Source organism: Peromyscus maniculatus, chromosome 17 (genome assembly GCF_049852395.1).
Source record: "Peromyscus maniculatus bairdii isolate BWxNUB_F1_BW_parent chromosome 17, HU_Pman_BW_mat_3.1, whole genome shotgun sequence".
NCBI lineage: Eukaryota > Metazoa > Chordata > Mammalia > Rodentia > Cricetidae > Peromyscus > Peromyscus maniculatus.
The window spans coordinates 6,238,258-6,257,262 of NC_134868.1; the positions used below are offsets into that span (position 1 = coordinate 6,238,258).

General features: G+C 41.7%; 1 protein-coding gene across 8 annotated transcripts in view; it reads left to right on the forward strand.

The window, feature by feature from the left end:
- Positions 1–19,005, forward strand: part of Csgalnact1 (chondroitin sulfate N-acetylgalactosaminyltransferase 1) — a 329,328-nt gene that overhangs the window by 17,114 nt on the left and 293,209 nt on the right. The window contains exon 2 of one of the 8 annotated variants that reach the window (XM_076553249.1): positions 11,636–11,929. The exons of the other annotated variants lie outside the window; for them this stretch is intronic. The gene's annotated coding sequence lies outside the window, so the exon portion shown is untranslated. The remainder of the gene's footprint in view (positions 1–11,635; positions 11,930–19,005) is intronic. 8 annotated transcript variants of the gene reach the window in all.

The window sequence follows — 19,005 nt, forward strand, 5'->3', positions numbered from 1 at the left end:
AGTGAAGGTATTTTAATTTACTAACTTGACATATAGCTACTGTGCAATTTTAACAGCTAGTTTTAATAATTATCCTTTAAGATGAGCCTGATAATAACCAGACCAGGTTTACACTTTTGTTAGTTATCTCAAGAAGTGTCTGCTGAAATCAGGGTTCATAAGGCGTATTTACTTAGGTTGAGTGGGTTAATCAGATTTCATTTTTCTTCTCCTTTCCCTTTGTACCTTCCCCTTTCTGTTCCTCTTCCCTCACACCCTCCTGCTGTGGTACCGTTTTTGGAAGTGACATGTTTTACTCTCCCTTTCCTTAGTTTGTCTCATAGAATCTTTTCCACATGTTTTGATGTTAACAAAATTATTAACCGGTATCTCCTCCAGCCTCCCAAACCCCCTTTTCTTTTTAAGATAGTTTGCCATGTAGCCCGATTAGCCTGGGACTTGCTATAAGAATCAGGCTCAGCTGGAACTGGCAATAGTCCTCTTGTCTTCCAACTGCTGTGATTACAAGTGTGAGCCGCCACATTTGCCCTCATGCTGGTGCCTCTTCCTAAAAAGCAATATGGGATATTAAAAAAATATGATCCTGGCTGTTTATCGTTTAACAGTGCTGTTTGTTTTACAAAATTATCAAATTAGGTGCTATTGTATTTTGTAGTGAGCATTCACGTATATTTGCTGCATTTGTGTGTGTGTGTGTGTGTGTGTGTGTGTGTGTGTGTGTGTGTGTGTGTGTGTTTTCACTCACTGCTTTTGCATTTCAGACATTCTGGGATGTATACACTTCTGATACATTATCTCAAGGTTCTTATATTAAGAGTCTGTTAGCAGCACACTGCCTATGATTTGAATGTGATTTGGATCCCAGCTCTTTTATGCCCTTTGGCCTGGTTGACAGCAGGGGTTATTGGGAGTGAGCTTTGAGGGTTCTAGTCAGCTCCTACTTCTGACCCACATTATCAGCTTCCTGACCCACCAGTACATGAGAAGGGGCAGTTCTAAACTCCTGCCTTCCAGAGCCAGCTGCCTCTCCATGCCTTCCCTCCACGACAGACTATATCCCCTGGCACTATGCACCAAAAACAAACAAACAAACAAACGAATGAACCAACAAAAACAAAAAAAAGCTCTCCTCCTTTAAGTTACTTTGTAAGGGTTAGAGTGGCAAGTAAAACACATGCTCCCTGGGTTTGTTTTGCCAGTGGTGTGGTTTTATTCCTATTTCCGAAGCATAGCTCCATGAAGGACAGAGTTCTAGCCTGACATTAGACTCTCAAGACTTCAGACATTGTGTTCAAATCACTTTCTTTGTAGAGACACACCCTCTTCTCCGGGTGCTTGAAATGCCTCTCTTTCCCGACCACCTCTCGCTCCTCTTGAATGTTTTGATGGTAAGGGAGGCTTCATTGTGTGGATTTGTTTAGCATTTTGTTGCTTTCTAAACCCATGGTAAATTGTTTTTCATTAACCCCAGAGAATTCTCAGGTGTTATTTCTTTGAAGAAAACCTCTTCTGATATTGCTGGCTCTCTTCTGCAATTCCAGCAAGAAACACTACAGATTTTCCTCTTTCTTCCTTAGTCTATTTCCACATTTCCAGTCCCTCTGGACTGTCCTCAGAGTCTTCTCTTTTAAACTAGAGATAGAAACAGTTTATTAAGAAAGAGGAAATAGCTGGGGGCGGAGGTGCACACCTTTAATCTCAGCACTCGCAAGCAGAGGCAGGGAGATGGCTGTGAGTTAGGGACAGCCTGGTCTACAGAGTGTGTTCCCGGACAGCCAGAGAGCTACATAGTGAGACCTGTTTAAAAAAAGAGAGAAAGAAAGAAAGAAAGAAAGGAGAGAGAGAGAGAGAGAGAGAGAGAGAGAGAGAGAGAGAGAGAGAGAGAGAAAGGAAGAAAAGGAGAAAGGAAGGAAGAAAGGAAAGGAAAGGAAAGGAAAGGAAAGGAAAAGAAAAGAAAAAAAGAGCTGGGCGGTGGTGGCACACGCCTTTAATCCCAGCACTCGGGAGGCAGAGCCAGGCGGATCTCTGTGAGTTCGAGGCCAGCCTGGGCTACCAAGTGAGTTACAGGAAAGGTGCAAAGCTACACAGAGAAACCTTGTCTTGAAAAAAAAAAGAAAGGAAAAAAAAAAAAAAAGAAAAGAAAATATTCCGGAGACTAGAAGGGACCAATGAGTTAGGGAAAGAATTAAGCATGAAAAACCTATGGTAACGTCCTTAGTTCTGTCTCCTATTTTATAATTCCTTTCTTAACCATATTTAATATGTTTTGACCATGAAATATCCCCCATAGGCTCCCGTTTTGAAGCCTTGGTCTCACGTTAGTGACATTAATTTGGTGGTGGGGTCCAGCTGGAGAAACTAGGGTACTGGGAACATGACTTGAAAGATTATATGAGATCTCCAGTCTGCCTTCCCCACCTCTTTCCGCTTCCTGGCATGAGGTTCAGAATCTAATCTTCCTGCTGGGCAGTTGTGGTGCACACGTTTAATCGTTTAATCGCAGCACAGCACTTGGGAGGCAGAGGCAGGAGGATCTCTGTGAATTCGAGGCCAACCTGGTCTACAGAGTGAGATCCAGGACAGGCACCAAAACTACACAGAGAAACCCTGTTTAGAAAAAAAAAGAATCTTCTCTTCCACATATGGCTACTATTTTCCAACAAGTTCATGGGGATGAGCAACCACAGACTGAACCTTCCAAAACTGTGAATCAAAACCAAACTATTCCTTTTTTTAAATTGTTCTTGAATGTTTTGGTCACAGAACCTGTAAGGCACAATGTCTAGATCATCAATTAGATTTCTAATTAGGCATGGATATGCTGTGCATAAGGGTTGTCCAGTTAACAGATTTTGGTTCCATTTTTTTTTAGGTAATTCCTTTTTTATCTTTGTTTTTGAGCCTCTAGTGACTTTTATTCTGCTCCAAGCACACACAATGAACCTGCACGAAGTGATGCATGCACACTGTAATTGGAGGAAAAAGCCACAATCACTAGTTTACTCAATATAATAATTTCTAGCAAGACCACCCTGCAGTAACCTTTCCTGTAAAGGACTGCATGTTGACTACATTAGACACTGTGGCTAATCTGTCTATTCTGTCATTGTTTAACTGTGCGTTATGTGGTAAAAATCAATCACAGAAAATATATAGGGATTGAGCCTAGCTGCATTCTAATAAAACATTATTTATAAATGCAAATGGGCTCCACTTTTTGAATCCTGCTATGGAAATTTGAATTCTTCTCCATGTTTAGATGAATCAAAATATTTTCCACTATAATTATTTTAATCAAGAGAAACTGCTTTTGTATGCTCTTTAGCCAATTTTATTTGTACCATTTCTAAAAATCTCAACCATTATTGTTTTGTCTTAAAAATGTTTGCGTGTGGGGTAGGGGAAATGCCATATTCTGATGCCATTTTACATGAAGATGAGCAGAAAATACTCAACATTAAAGGTTGGTAAAGAAAATTTTACAAGAGAACAAGTTTTTGTTATACTGCATTTTATCTACTTAACATGATATCTGTATTACATATTTATTTGTTTTCAAATTTCTCCTAAGTGTCAGACTGCTTTTTGTTGTTTATTTCCCTCCCTCTCTCTCTCTCTCTCTCTCTCTCTCTCTCTCTCTCTCTCTCTCTCTCTCTCTCTCTCTGACACACACACATACACACACACACACACACACACATACACACACACACACACATTTATACTTGTAATGATGAACTGTCTTATGGTTTTTCTGTGACTAAAGATTTTTCATATGAAATTGCTAATTGGGGTCTTTTTTCCTTCTTATAGCTTCAATTTTTTCTTGTTCTCTTAAATATTTTCCCGAATTTTTAGACACTTTTTTCGTTACACTCTTGTATCTCTAAACCAAACATGTTTATTTTTTCATGATTCTGATATGTATAACTTTTGTGAATATGATTTTGCAAAATTTTTCTGTTTCTTGCTCATTGCAACTTTTCCCTTTAAGTGTTTTGTGGTATTTTACTTTGAGTGTTTGGTCACACAAACATTATCTTTGAGATTTTTGTGTGCATGTGGTCTATGTGTATATATGTGTTTATGTATATGTGTTTGTGTGTGATATATGCATTTATGTGTTTACATTCGGGTAGGTTTGTATGTGCTTGTGGAGGCTAGAGGTCAAGGTCAAAAGTCTTCAGTTGCTTGTCTATCTTATTTTCTGAGACAGAGTCTCTTGCTGAGCCTGGAGTTCACTGATTAGGCTAGACTGGCTGCCAGCGAGCCCTAGGAATTCTGTCTCCGCTTCCCCGACTTTTATGCAGGTTTTGGGATTCTGAAGTCAGGTCCTCAAGCTTTTGAAGTAAGCCTCCTGACTGAGCCATCTTTCCAGGACTGAAATGTTTTTGAGGCCTGTATTGAAAAAAATTTTTTTCCAGAGAGAACTTAAAATGATTTCCTTTTTTAATTTTTATTTTATGTGTATTTGTGTGAAGGTGTCAGATCCCCTGAAACCGGAGTTATAGATAATTATGAGCTGTCATGTGGGTGCTGGGAATTGAACCCAGGTCCTCTGGAAGAACGGCCTGTACTCTTAACCACTGAGCCATTTCTCCAGCCCTTGAAATGATTTCTTGGAGCAATCTGTGTTCTACCATTGTGCTTTGATTTCAGTGTAGTCTGAAGATGTTCCTCAAAGGTTCAATGTTAGAAACCCATCTTTAGTCTGTGATATTGGTTTAAAAGGTAGGGCCTGTGGGGAGGCCATTAGACCATTGTGTGCATGCCTTCAGAAAATGTAAATACTGTTCTCACTGAATGGGTGTGTTCCCTTAGGAGTGGATTAATTTTATTTTATTTTATTTATTTAGTCATTAGATGAGATTTCTAGCACAACAATTAGGGTATTTGGTCATCCTATCACCAGTAGTCTATTGTGGGGGTATCTTTGTGGATTTCTGGGGACCTCTCTAGCACTTTGCTTCTTCCTATTCTCATGTGGTATTCTTCATTTATCATGGTCTCTTATTTCTTGTTCTCCCTCTCTGTTCTTGATCCCGCTCCCCTAAGCTCTCTTTCCCTCGAACCTTGCCCTTCATTACCCCCACTCATGTCCAGGTTGTTCATGTAGATCTCATCCATTTCTCTGTCATTGGGCGATCCTTGTGTCTTTCTTAGGGTCCTGTTGTCTAGGTAGCCTCCCTGGAGTTGTGAGTAGCAGTCTAGTCATCCTTTGTTTTACATCTAGTATCCTCCTATGAGTGAGTAGATACCGTGTTTGTCTTTCTGAGTCTGGGTTACCTCACTCAGGATGATTTTTTCTAAATCCATCCATTTGCCTGCAAACCTCATGATGTTGTTGTTTTTCTTTGCTGAGTAGTATTCCATTGTGTATATGTACCACATTTTATTTATCCATTCTTCAGTTGAAGGGCATCTAGGTTGTTTCCAGGTTCTGGCTATTACAAACAATGCTGACATGAACATAGCTGAGCAAGTGCCCTTGTGGTATGATTGAGCATTCCTTGGGTATATGCCCAAGAGTGATGGTTTCAGCGCAGAATACTCAATAAAATATTGACAAACAGACTCCAAGAACACATCAAAACAATTATCCACCATGATCAAGTAGGCTTCATCCCAGGGATGCAAGGGTGGTTCAACATAAGTCCGCCAATGTAATACACCATATAAACAAACTCAAAGAAAAAAACCACATGATCATCTCACTAGATGCAGAAAAGGCATTTGACAAAATCCAATACCCCTTCATGATAAAGGTCTTGGAGCGATCAGGAATACAGGGAACATATCTAAACATAATAAAGGTAATTTACAGCAAGCCAACAGCCAACATCAAATTAAATGGAGAGAAACTCAAAGCGATTCCGCTAAAATCAGGAACAAGGCAAGGCTGTCCGCTCTCCCCATATTTATTCAATATAGTACTAGAAGTTCTAGCCAGAGCAATAAGACAACATAAGGAGATTAAGGGGATACAAATTGGAAAGGAAGAAGTCAAGCTTTCCCTATTTGCTGATGACATGATAGTATACTTAAGTGACCCCAAAGATTCAACCAAGGAACTTATACAGCTTATAAACACCTTCAGCAACATAGGAGTGGACTAATTTTAAAGCAAGGTCATCCCATACACATGCTTGGATTCTTCTAAATGTGGTCCTTCCCCTTTCTGTTCCTCTGCCACACTGTCCCTCATCCAACATGATGCCCACCAGAGGCAGAGCACATGGGGCTATCTCATCTTGAATTTTCAGCCTCCAAAACTGTAAGTTAGAGGAACCTCTTTCCTTTATAAGTACCCAGCCTCAGATTCCTTATTGTAGCAACAGAAAACAGCATTACGACTTTCAAAAGTCCTTCAGAGCAAAATATTTGGTATTTGGAGTGACAGTAGGTCAATGTCAGTCCATCACTGTTTGAAAGAACACTCTAGTCAGGCATCGAGGAAGGGTGTCCTCTCACTTTTATATCTGGAGCCATAGGTGAGCTATGCAATATTCTATATTCTTCATTTATGCCACATTTTTCTAGTTCAGTTCTTAACACTGTGTTTTTATTGAGGGAGGGTTCTGTGCATGGAATCCCTCTGGCAACTTTTAGGTCCAGTGTATGACAAAAGTATTGTCTCCTGTCCCATCTACCTGGATCACTAAAACAGATTTCTAGGCTGTAAGGTTGGTATATGCCCTAATAGCAAACCCAATTCTCTTATCTCTTTGGATCCTTGATTTTCTATTGTTTTGAGGCTCTGAAGATCTTCCTATTTTTCCTATAATGGTACCACAATTCAAATGTTCATTATAATACATAGAATATATATATATATATATATATATATATATATATATATATACATAGCTACATATACATACACATATAAGTGCATATGTTGTGTTTGTGTTTCTTTTTTAAACTTCAGTAACTAGATATTTTATACAGATTATTTTTGCCTGTCTAGTCTACTGTATTATTGGCAATGGGATTCTGTGTTTTCTTCTTCCCCAGATATTCTTGTGACCTCTCAGACATCGAGTCCAAAGTACACTCATTGAGAGAGGGTCATTTTCTAACTCTCTCCCGTGTCAAAAGGCAAGATGTAGACAGGTTAAATCTAGCAGAGTTTTTGAGCAAAGAGTTATTCGGAGTCAGTCAGCATCCTGGATCTGTGGAGGTTCAGAGAACGCCACCTAGCAATGGTGGCCAGCAGTGCTCATAGCTAGAGAATGGTGACATTCAGGAAGAGCTTAGGTGGGTATAACTCAGAGAGTTCATTATTTGGGAATGGCCTGATTGTTTGGCTGTCTGTAAATGGCTGAGGCTCAGGTGCTATGATTTCCCGAGACTTGGCTAGTTGCTGCTAGAATCACCCTTAAGTTGGGTTGCAGGTTGTTTCAATAGGAAGTTGCCATGGCAACATAGTGACTCAAAGTATGGAGGTAGCTTTAGGCTAAATTTCATTTAGTTTAACAGTTGATAGGTATCAAGGTGTGGCTTTCCTGTGTGGGGCAGAGCCTACTACAACTTTTGATACTTTTTAATCTCTTTTTGATAGAGAAAACTTTTTGATATAGAAATGTTGATACTGAATTAGAAAGGACTCAGGTGGTTATAGTTCTGAAGTCCTGGTCCAGCTTGGTCCCAGGCTATCACCTGAGTGTGTGGCCCCAGGAGCAATTGCAGAGTTGGGCATATGGACCTGCATCCCTGGTGTTCTAGTGGAATTGACATAAGTGCTTTTTAGAGACATTCAGGCCTCCTGCATGGCTTGGATGTGCCCTTCAGATTTGGGCATGCACACTGTTATGCTGATGCAAGCGGTATCTAGAGTGATAACTGAGGTTCCTCCCCAGTTACTTCCAGGTGCATTAAAATAAATTGAAAACTGATGGTCATTAGTGACGACAAATAAAGCTTAGTCTTTGCTCACAGTAGGGAAGCACTGTGTAGAATTCTCACATCATCTCGTATTGTCGCTGAAGGTCAGTGTGCATGCAGGTGCATAAAAATGACATACATAATTTAGTACAGGATGCTTCTGTGTCAGCAGAAGGATGTAGGCTGTTCAGCATACACAGTATGTTGTGCAGCACCATTGTTACCCTTTGATTAAAATTCTGTCTTAGGGACTCTGGGAGGAGGTTAGTGATAATCCATATTGGCATCCAACTTCACATGTCATACAGCTGCTGCCTCTGAACTGAGAATTTGAGACAATGGGGTTTGATTTGGTAGTTATCCTAGAGAGGGAATTGATTTATTCTTTCTAATGGAAAGCACAAGGCTTTGGAGTGGGAAATAATGGAAACTCTTTTACACCTAAATAGAATTTCACATCGACAGTGGGTGACATTTGGGCTACAGATATGGTCATGGAGTATGTTGCAAGGAGTATGTGCCAGATGGACAAGGTGCTTGGTAAAATTCTGGGATTAAAATACACAGATAAGATTTTATGTATATTTAGCTCACACTCACTGATATCTATCCTAAAAGCATTTCAGAGCCAAAGTACAAAACTCTGAGGTAGGTGGTAGTTGAGTATTCATTTGTCTACCCCAAATTTCTATTCTTTATCCAGCTACCTATTGATCCTCACACACCCTTCCTTTTTCAACACTGTTGGAATGGTCTCCAACAGAAGAATGGGACACTTGGTAATATAACCATTGGAAAGTATAAGCATCACATTTCCTAGTTGACATTTTGCCTGCCTGTTTTCCAAAATGTATTTGTGATGGCTACTTGTTTTACTTTCAAAATGGACAAACTGACAATAACAAATGTGTATCAAAGTTATAAGATAGCATGTTAGGGAATTATTTCTTTGTATGCGTATACATGTATGAGTATGTGTAAGGATGTGTGTGTGAAGATCAGAGGACAACTTTGCTATTTGAGACAGCATCTCTCATTAACCCGGGGCTCACTCCGTAGGCAAAGCTGACTGGCAAGTGAAGCCTGCGACATAATTGATAGAGGCATTAGGTTATGCTATATGCTGCCCTCTGACCACAGTTGCCAAAGATAAAGTTTGTGCATTTTTTGCTCTTTCATTCCAGGTTTATTATAAAGTTATGAACTGTAATACTATTTTACCTGGTTGTTCTTTTAACATGTCACACACATACACACACACACTTACATGCATGCATACATGCACAGCCTCCACAAATGCACACACACTTGCTCCATATGCATAAGTATACACACACACACACACACACACACACACACACACACACACACACACACACACACACGAGACAAGTCCTTGCTGGTGCTGGGAAGAAGTCTCATGAAGGTCCGGCTGCTTTTTATTTAAATTTTCAGTCATTGGAGAAGACTTAATATCAAGTGAAAGGTCAGTTACTAGTGAGTCAGAATTTGTTTGTGTGTTCTTATCTTCAAGAGATGGTTTCTGAATCTAGCTACTGGTTCTGGGATGTGCTTCATGGCAGCTGATAAATGACGCTTACCATAGCTGACACTTATTGATTTTAAATGGATGTATTTTGTTGCAGGAATGCCGTTAAGAACTCTTCACCCCTGCAGCTATCAGGAAATTAAAAACAATGTTTTTGAGTGCAGATCTTTCTTGTTAGTAAACATCCATCAAAGACAGCTTGAGGAATACAATTAGCACTGCACTAGTTCATCTGAAGCCATACCAGCGGCAGCACGTTAATTTCTAGAAGGAGAGAACCGAGTCAAGACAGCAGATTAAGACTGCAATGTTCGTGGGGCTGGAGAGATGGTTCAGCGGTTATGAGCACTGGCTGCTCTTCCGGTGGAGGACGTGGGTTCAATTCCCAGCGCTCATATGGCAGCTCACAACTGTTTGTAACTCTCGTTCCAGGGGATCTGACACCCTCACTCCAATGCACATAAAATAAAGTTAAAAAAGTATTTTTAAAAAGACTTATTTGTTTTTTTTTTTTAAATGACTGCAATGTTCACTTACATTACCTGATTCTTTCAACTCAGAAAACTTAGAATTGACTCTAAGGAAACATCTGGCGAATATACCGCATTTCCAGGAACAGTCTTGTTTTCTATGTATTGTCCACACATTATGGCGATCAAAACCCCTATCAGACATAACTAAGATGCCAGGATGGAATCTGAGCATAGCCTGACCACTCAGTTGTTCCTTGATACAGCATTTTAATTTGTTCTCTAGATGTATCATTTTATGGTACTAGCGATTCACTCTAAGATCTTGTGCATCTAGGCAAAGTCTAATTCAGAGATGTATCCCTGGCTGGCTGAGCTCTTAATATAAAATTACAGATATGAACAGGAAAACACCGATAGTTGCTTCATTAAGAAGTAAACTTAAGCAGAAACTTTAAACATTTTTATTTTAGTAAAAAAAAATACATATATATATATATATATATGTAGCATGTTTCTAAAAACCCAAATAAAACAAATTTATTAACAAAATAAATTCCTGCTTGAAACAAAACAACCTCATCCAGTTTTTCAAAAGAAGAGTTTTTTAATTTAATTTTTTATTTTATGCATATGAGTGTTTTACCTGAATGTATGTCTGTGCAGCATGGAAATACAATGCCTTCAGAGGTCAGAAGAGGGCATTGGATCACCTGGAACTGGAATTACAGATGCTTGTGAGGCAGCCAGCATGTGCTTGGAATTGAACCTAGGTCCTCTAGAAGAACAGTAGCACTCTGATGAGTCGCCTCTTAGCTCCTCACCCATTTATTTAAGGGTCTCTGAACCACCCTCCCAAGGGATCTGCTCCACACCCCCATGGAGGAGACCTATCAAATCCTGGGAGATATCTGCCCATCCCCCAATGCATCAAGTCATTCTTGTCTTCCCTCCCTGGACATTTCCCAGCTGTCCTGGCGGCACAGAGAATGCAAGGCTGGGGAAAGCTAGGGTCAGCCTTCCTGGGGAGCAATGACTTGGGCTCAGTGGGGAAGCTTGGGCTTGCAGGTTACATTCTGGTGTGCAAGATTTCTACGTGACAGGACACAGGAGAATTACGTCAGTGTCACTGGCCAATGAAACCCCAGGACAGTGTCAAAGCACACTTGGCTCTAGGAAGACAGTCAGGGACCATGAGGGATCAGCTTGCTCCAGTTCTCGGGCTGTTTGGTTCACTGGGAAATACCCATGGCTTTGCACTCATGAACAGACAGCACTCTGCTGAGTACAATGACCTACTTACTCCTTTCTTAGACATTTTACCGGTTTTGCTCACCTTCCAGTTGATTATTTTACAAGTCCATTCAGAATCGCAGCCTGCTTAGATATTATAACTCTGATCTGAGCACACACAGGTTTAACTCAGCAGAATGTTTTCAGTCACCCAGTGTAAGCAGTTTCTTTACGCGTGCAGGTGTGCAAATTCTGTTAGCAGCAGCATTTTTTGTTTTTTGGTTTGTTAGTTTTTCTTCAGTCCCTTCTTCTTAAGGCCCAGGCTGGGCTGCCATATGGGTCATGTGACCTAACTCCCAGGATTTGTTCTGTGCTTGCCACCGTAGTCCTTTGGGTGGCCCAGGGAGTTGGGGTTCAAGGGTGATGATAGTGAGATTTTGCAAAGGGGAGCATGGGGACTGTTCGTGTAGGTATTTTATTTTATTTTTTTATTTCTCAGGGAATGTGTTGTTCCTTTTCTGCCCTCTGTGCCAGCAAGAGCTGTGATGAGGTTAGAAGTCTCGCCATTTTGTGTGACTCGGCAGGATTTTGAAGGCTTTGACAGCTGATCACTTTGATGAGCCCTATGGACATTCTTTCTTTTGGACTTTACCTCCCCCGTACACAGAAGGAACGGTGGGTGACATCACCCTCCCTGCTCCTGCTTTCACCCTGTGACAGCAGGAGACACAGCCCGGTACAGTCACCAGTAATCTGAGGAGTGCCCTGCCTCCCTTTCAAGCCTTTTGGTCTGGTGAGAATATTTATTTCATTTATTTTTTTTTCCCATGACAGGGTCTCATTCTTTAAGCCAAGGCTTGCCTTAGTTATCCTCCTGTTGTAGCCTCCCAAATGCTGGGATTACAGATATAAGTTGGTGGCCAAGCTGAGGATATTGATGATGCCACAGGAAGGAATCTCACTGAGAGTCACTAGGAAGCATAGTAGAGCTCACAAGCTAAAGACAAGACAAGAAGATAGTACACACTTTGGATTTAAGTACGGGTGTTGAGACAGAGGGATGTGCTCAAGTGTCTTAACAATAGCTGTAGTGTTTTGTGACTTTTGAAGTCGCATTGTTCACTCAACACATTTTACAACCGGGTTTGAAGATTAAGCTGAGTTTATGCATTAAGTGAGCTGATTTACTTGCTTTCCTTATCTAGAAGAAACTCCTTTGTAGATAAAACTGTACAGTGGGTTGTGAGGGACATTGTTCAGGCTTGGGGATGGGAGGAAGGTATTGGCAAGGCTGAACTCAAGGTCACACAGGTTTCTGCTTTAATCACGCGCGGCCTACTTGTTTTAACATTCTTGGTGGTGGTATTGCTCCGAAAAGCGAGCAATCCCTGATTTTGTTAGTTTTGTTGAAGTTCTGGACTAACAGTCAAAGAGATATTCAGATTAGATCTTGAGGCATCTTTCCTTTCCCAGGTCCATTTACTTTGCAGTCTTTGTTCTGCCTTGTGCTGATGGGGAGAGGTCTTGGGGAAATGAAGAAAGGATGCTTCCTCACCCGGACGGAGCTGCTGCTTGGCTGTTAGGGAGCTTGTGACATTCTTCCTGGGACTTTAGACCACCCGTTCTTCTAACTAATGCAACCTGTGTGAAACCAAGGATCCTCTTAGCATTCTTCTCTGTGTGGCCAGGATAGAGGGCCAGGAAGGGAACAGACAACTCTTTCTTTTCACAGTCTTCATCCTATGACTCGACTCCTGTAACCAGACGCTGTAGGAGAAAAAAAAATGTTAACGTGCCATAAATTAAGTGAAAGTCTATGATGTGTGGTGACACAATGTGAGGATCTCCCATTGGATGGATGGCGACTGTTTCTAGTCTAGCTGGCCATCTGGTACTTGAAGTCTCCACAGCATCCCAGTTTGCCCACCTGTGCCTGAACACGCCAGGAGTCAGCAAACTCCTATTTTACAAGTCGGGCGGCTCAACGCAGAAGCATTCCCTATGATTTCCACTGCTTCCCCTTGTTGATCTTCAATTCTATCCCTGAGACAATTGAGCAATACCGAAATGAGTAAGGGGTAGGTAACCACTCCCACAAAAGCGTTGTCTACAACTATTCATGAAAACACGTAAGAAGCAAGCAAGCAAGTGAATAAATGCATAGAGTAAGCTCAGAGGCGCCTTGAGCTCTGTGTTGTTTAGTTCCCTTGGCTTCTCATACCTAAGGGCCTTGCTTTTCAAAAGATATCATTGGCTGTCTTTGCCAAAGTAGTAGATTTCAGAGGACGCACTGAGTCATATTTAACTGTTGAGATATCTATGGGATGTCTTGGGAGAGAAAAATGAGAGAACATTGTATTCATTGCCTTTGGGAACTCTATCGGCTAAAAACAAACAAACAAACAAACAAAAAACCAAAAGAAAAGCAGATAAAAAAAATTACCATTTTCAAGAATCTATTCTGTACCTCAAGGCTCTAGAAATCAAGTTGCTTGCTTGAAGTTGATTGCATTTTAACTTCCATTTCCATTCATCTTGTCTTGAATGGCCCAGGAGTCTTGCTGGTGAGCAAGTTAAGTCTTCTGGGGGTGAGGAAAGGTTTAGATTCTTTTTATCCCCACAGTGCAGTAATATACACCTAAAAGCATTTCAGAACTTTTGGTAAAAATTCTAAGAAAGTATTAACACTCAAGAAGTGAATTAACAAGCCACCTTTTTATGCAGCTTGTGACATGCCTCTTTAGTGAATGAATAGTACTTTATTCTGCCAAGGCACAAATCATGGGCTGAACTGTGGAATGAGCAAGCGGCACCTAAATCAATGAGGGTGTGTGTGTGTGTATGTGTGCGCTCAGATTAGAACAAGTCTGTGCAAATAAGATTAAGAGTCAGACCTAAACTCACAGAACCTGAGACAGGATGGAATTCTGACTTTAGCTCCCACCAGTGTTGGGGTGAAAGGACGTCTTTGGATTTGTCAAACACATCATTCTGGTGATTGCGGCAACAATACTGGCAGCACAAAACCCTGTAGCCAAGATCCTAACTTGCCACTTAGTTTTAGGGCTGATCTGAGTGTGTACTCATTTTTTCCCAAAAGCTGAACTATGACTGCAAAAAGCGAGACTTCTTTTGAAATGACGTAGAAATTACTACAAGGCTTCCTGCCTGCGAGTTACAAGGAATCTTTTCCATGGACACATCTTTTAATCCTCATGACCACCCTGTGAGATAGGTGCTGCCATTAGCTCAGTTTTACCAATGGGAAAACCGAGGCAATGAATGACTAAATGACCCATCCTGATGGTGTGGCTGGAAAGTGCTGGAACACAGATTTAAGAACCAGTGTTTGGTCCCTAGGTGTGGGCTCTGAATCAACACGTGACACCTCTTGCTTCACTTCTCTTAGGACAAAGCCCGATAGGGTGTTACAACAAAGAGACTAGCCAGCTTCAGAGTTTTAAAGAAGTATACATTAATTTCCCTTCTATTTGATGTCCCCGGAGCAGGCAGGGTGAAGGAGGTCTTCTAGGAAGGCAGGGGTGGGCGGGGCAGTGTGCTGCACATCTTCAGGAAGCCATGCGGAGGTTACGAGCAGATTTCACCTGTAAGGAGGGCAAGGAAGTAGAGCTGGTTCTTTTGCCCTCAGCCCCCCTCCCCTGGACCCATCACACAGAACTTTCTATCACCTTCTATCAAAGAGAACTTGGTTCCGCCCACCTTGGTTGCGCTGTCACAACCTACCCGCAGAGAAGAGGGGGAGAAATCCAGCATCGGTGTTAGGGAAAGGGGAGTGAAGTGGGTAACCAGCGCTCTCTACCATGGATGAAGGAAAAGAGGATACGGTTAACTTGGTAAAAATAACCTATCGTCACTACAAGAAACCTGGGAGAAAATAGGAACTTAAAAAGTGGAAGTAAAACTCACACAATTCTACTGATTAGGGCCTGCTTTTTTAAAACTGTCAATCATCTCCTTCCCCTAAAACGTTCAGTTTCTGTCAGGGGAACTATGTCTCTCTACTGTCAGGTGGTGTCTAGCAGGACTGAGAAGCAGGTGTTGGCTTTCTTTTGTCCTCCGGATGAGTGCCTGGCCTAGGCTGGGCCCACGGAGGACCTTTTCCCGAGGATCTCCAGCAGTTAAAAAGGCTGACAATCACTTCTCCCTTGTGCTAGCACTTGGCCACTACGCCCACCTGTGTGAGAAAGTTCTTGAAGTTGCTGCCTAGGAGTCTTTAGAACTACCAAATTCTAACTTATTTTGAAACTTGGCTTCTTAGCTCCCAGTCTCCTGAGCCCTTCGGTGTCCCGAGGAGACTGCTTCTGTTGAAGGAGGTCTGCCCTGGCTCCCGTGGTTGGCAGTTAATGGACCTGTGACAGCTGCAGTCCCAAGGAGGCCTCTGCCATTGAGTGACATACTTTCCATCCTCTGTCTTTTATTCTGTTGTTTTCACAGGGTATTATACGGTTCATACAGTTTCATACCGTTCCAAACTGCTTATACACCATGACTATAACTAATAACAATAATATATTGGAAAATTACTAAGAGACTAGTTGGCCAATGTTCTTACAGGCAAAAATATGTAAGCACGTGCAGTGATTAAAAATGTTGGTTATCTCTTAAAAATTAACAAAAATTGTATGTGTTCATGTTGTGTTAGGTGGGCGCACATTCGTGGATGTCAGAGGACAATCTTGTGGCACTAGTTCTCTTCTTCCACTTTTTCATGGGTTTGGGGGACCAGACTTGGTCATCAGGCTTTGCAGAAAGTGCCTTTACACACGGAGACACTTTATTGGCCCAGAAAATATGGTAATTTTGATGTAGTAACTCCACAATATATACATGTATCAAAACATCACGCTGTGCATTCTAAACATACACAAAGGGAAAGGACTTCTTCCCTGAAAAGAAAGTATTTTGTCAATTTCATGGGAGTGGTTTTATAAAATTAGATTAAATGGGTATTTCATATTTATTAATCTAGTTATTTTTGTCATTATTATTAGCCATTTTTTCTTTCTTATATATCATTTTAGGACAGCAGGAATATTTGATTTATTAAATGTTGTAAAAAACATTTATCTGTCTGTCTAGCTCTGTGTGTATGTATGTGCATGTGTAATATGTGCACATGTGTGCAGGTACCTGTGGAAGTCAGAAGAGGGCATCAGAACCTTCTGGAGCTGGAGTGACAGGTGGTTGTGAGCTGCCTGATGTGGGTTCCGGGAACTGAATTTGGGCTTTCTGCAGGAGTGGCGAGTGCTTTTAACTGCTGAACCATCTCTCCAGTCTCTAAAGATCTTATATTTCATTGAAAAAAGCCCACTTATCTTTCAGTTTCAAACATTTACAATGCATTTAACATCCATGCACTTTCTCTGCTTTCTGACTTCCAGGTATATTGGGCAGAATTACCAGTATTTTGTTGGAAACTTTAAATTCCCACACATTCCCCAGGTGCTCTGACTTGAATCTGAGATATTCCACCCTGGCTCATGCTTTGAGTACCTGTTTCCTGGCTGGTGGCTGCTGTTGTGGCTGCGGAATCTTTAGGGGATGAAGCCTAGCTGGAGGAAATGGGTCACTGGGGCTATGACTTTGCAGGTTATAGCTTGGCCTCTGGTTCTGGTCATTCCCTGCCTCCTGGTGCACCACTAAATGCTGCCAGGAGCTGAGCTGCTCTGGGTCCATTCCTTTCTCACTGTGATGGACTGACACCTCTAAAGCCATGAGCCAAAGTTTATACATGTGCACATACGTGCGCGCACGAGCACACACACACACACAGAGGCACACACATAGAGAAACACACACACACACAGACACATACATAGACACACACACATCACAATCCATTGCAATAGTCCCCCTTCTGTCATTATAATAACACACTGGAGTCCTCTAGTGAAACAGTGTATCATGGCAGGGGTGTGAAGCATAGGCAGCCTCTAGGCTCAGGAAAAGGCAAAGGAATGGATGGATTTCTCTTTCAGCCTTCAGAAGGGAAATCTAGCTCAGATAGAGCAAAGCCATTCACTCTATCTTCCAGGAAGGTACTAGGGTACAACCCCCTTCAACGTCCTCCAGAACCCAAGAATATCCCTGAGGCTCACCTCCTACAGATACACAGCAGCTCCTAATAATGCCATCCTGGGGGAACAAAGCCTTTAATTCACAGATCTGTGATTGACAAGCCAAACCATAGCACCAATAGGGTGTTCAATACTGAGACTAAATCTTAATATAATGTAGGCAGTTTGGTTGATTAAAATGTGTCAGAGTGTGTTCATCAGTTGTCAAAAGCATAGCACTTTAGTGGGGGATGATGATAATGAAGGAGGCTAGGCATATGTTGACTAGGGTAAGTGATATGCTAGAAATCTCCATACTTCATTTTCCTATGAACCCAAGTCCTATGAACCCAAGTCTGCCCCCTCATGAACCTTAAAAAATTCAGAGATTATGGTGCGTCGTCTTAGGCTTGTATCAAGCTGCTTTCCAGTAGCACCTCTGTGCTTTGGACATGCCGTGGGCAATGATTTGGATTGCTGTGCATTCTGGAACTCACCCATCTCTAGCTGGTTTGGAAGATAGAGTTCATTAAGAAATTCCCATAGCTTAGTGCCTGGATTTCTGCACCAGTGACACACGGTCCATCCTATCAGATGAACTCATTTCTGCTCTGAAGTGGTCACCTGGATTAGGGTGGAATCAGGGTCAAAATACACAGAAGCAAACAGAGATGAGAAGATGGAGGCAGGGGTGTGAACAAGGTTAGCATTTCAAGGTACCCAATTTCACACAGGTGCAGATGAGGAGACTCATGAGAGTCCAGCATCCTGCTCATGCAGACTGGGTCTGGAAGGCATTGCTAGCTAAAAGATACAACGTGGGTTGACACAGACATGCTACACAGGGACAGTATATTTCTGTACATGAAGCCCATAAGACTACAGTACCTGGAATATCAGAAAAGTGCTGTCTCTGTGGCTTGTTTTGTTTCTTATTTTCTTTCTTTTTTTTTTTTTTTGGTTTTTCCAGACAGGGTTTCTCTGTGTAGCTTTGCACCTTTCCCGGAACTCACTTGGTAGCCCAGGCTGGCCTCGAACTCACAGACATCCACCTGGCTCTGCCTTCTGAGTGCTGGGATTAAAGGCGTGCGCCACCACTGCCCAGCCTGTGGCTTGTTTTGAACCCTTAGCTCCTTGAGTATATTTTATGAACACTTATTTATTAGATGTCAGTTTTGTGAAGGGCAGAATCCTGGCCTCCCAGTAATGGCTACATCCTAATTCTCATAATCTGTAATATTACTTTAGGTATCAAAAGAAATCTTTCAAGGTGTGACTGGGTGGGGATGGGATAATCACAAGACTTGTAAAAAGAGTCGAAAGAAGATGAGATGATGAAATCAGAGAACAGTAGTGCTATAGGGAGAAAAATTCAGCCCATCGCTGCTGACTTTGGGAAAGGGATGATGAGTTATTGGCCAGGAAGCATAGGCAACTTCTAGGACCTGAGAAAGGCAAAAAAAAAAAAAAAAAAAAAAAGGATGGATTCCTCTTCAAGCCCTCAGAAGCAAAGTCTAGCTCAGACAGTGAGGTCCATCTTGGACTTCTGACCTCCAGAATTAGAAGATAGTCCATGGGTTTTTGTTTGTTAAAAAGCCGCCAAGTTTATGGAAATTAATACAGATGTGCTTTTGGATAGTGGCTATCTTGGATCTTTGGGCAACTCTTGGTCAGGTGACTGGGAAATGCCAAACTAGCATGGAGGTATATGCAGAAACCCCATTTTGGACCAAGTGTGGTGGTGATGTGAGCTTATAATTCTTAGGGTTGTATCGAGCTGCTTTCCAACAGC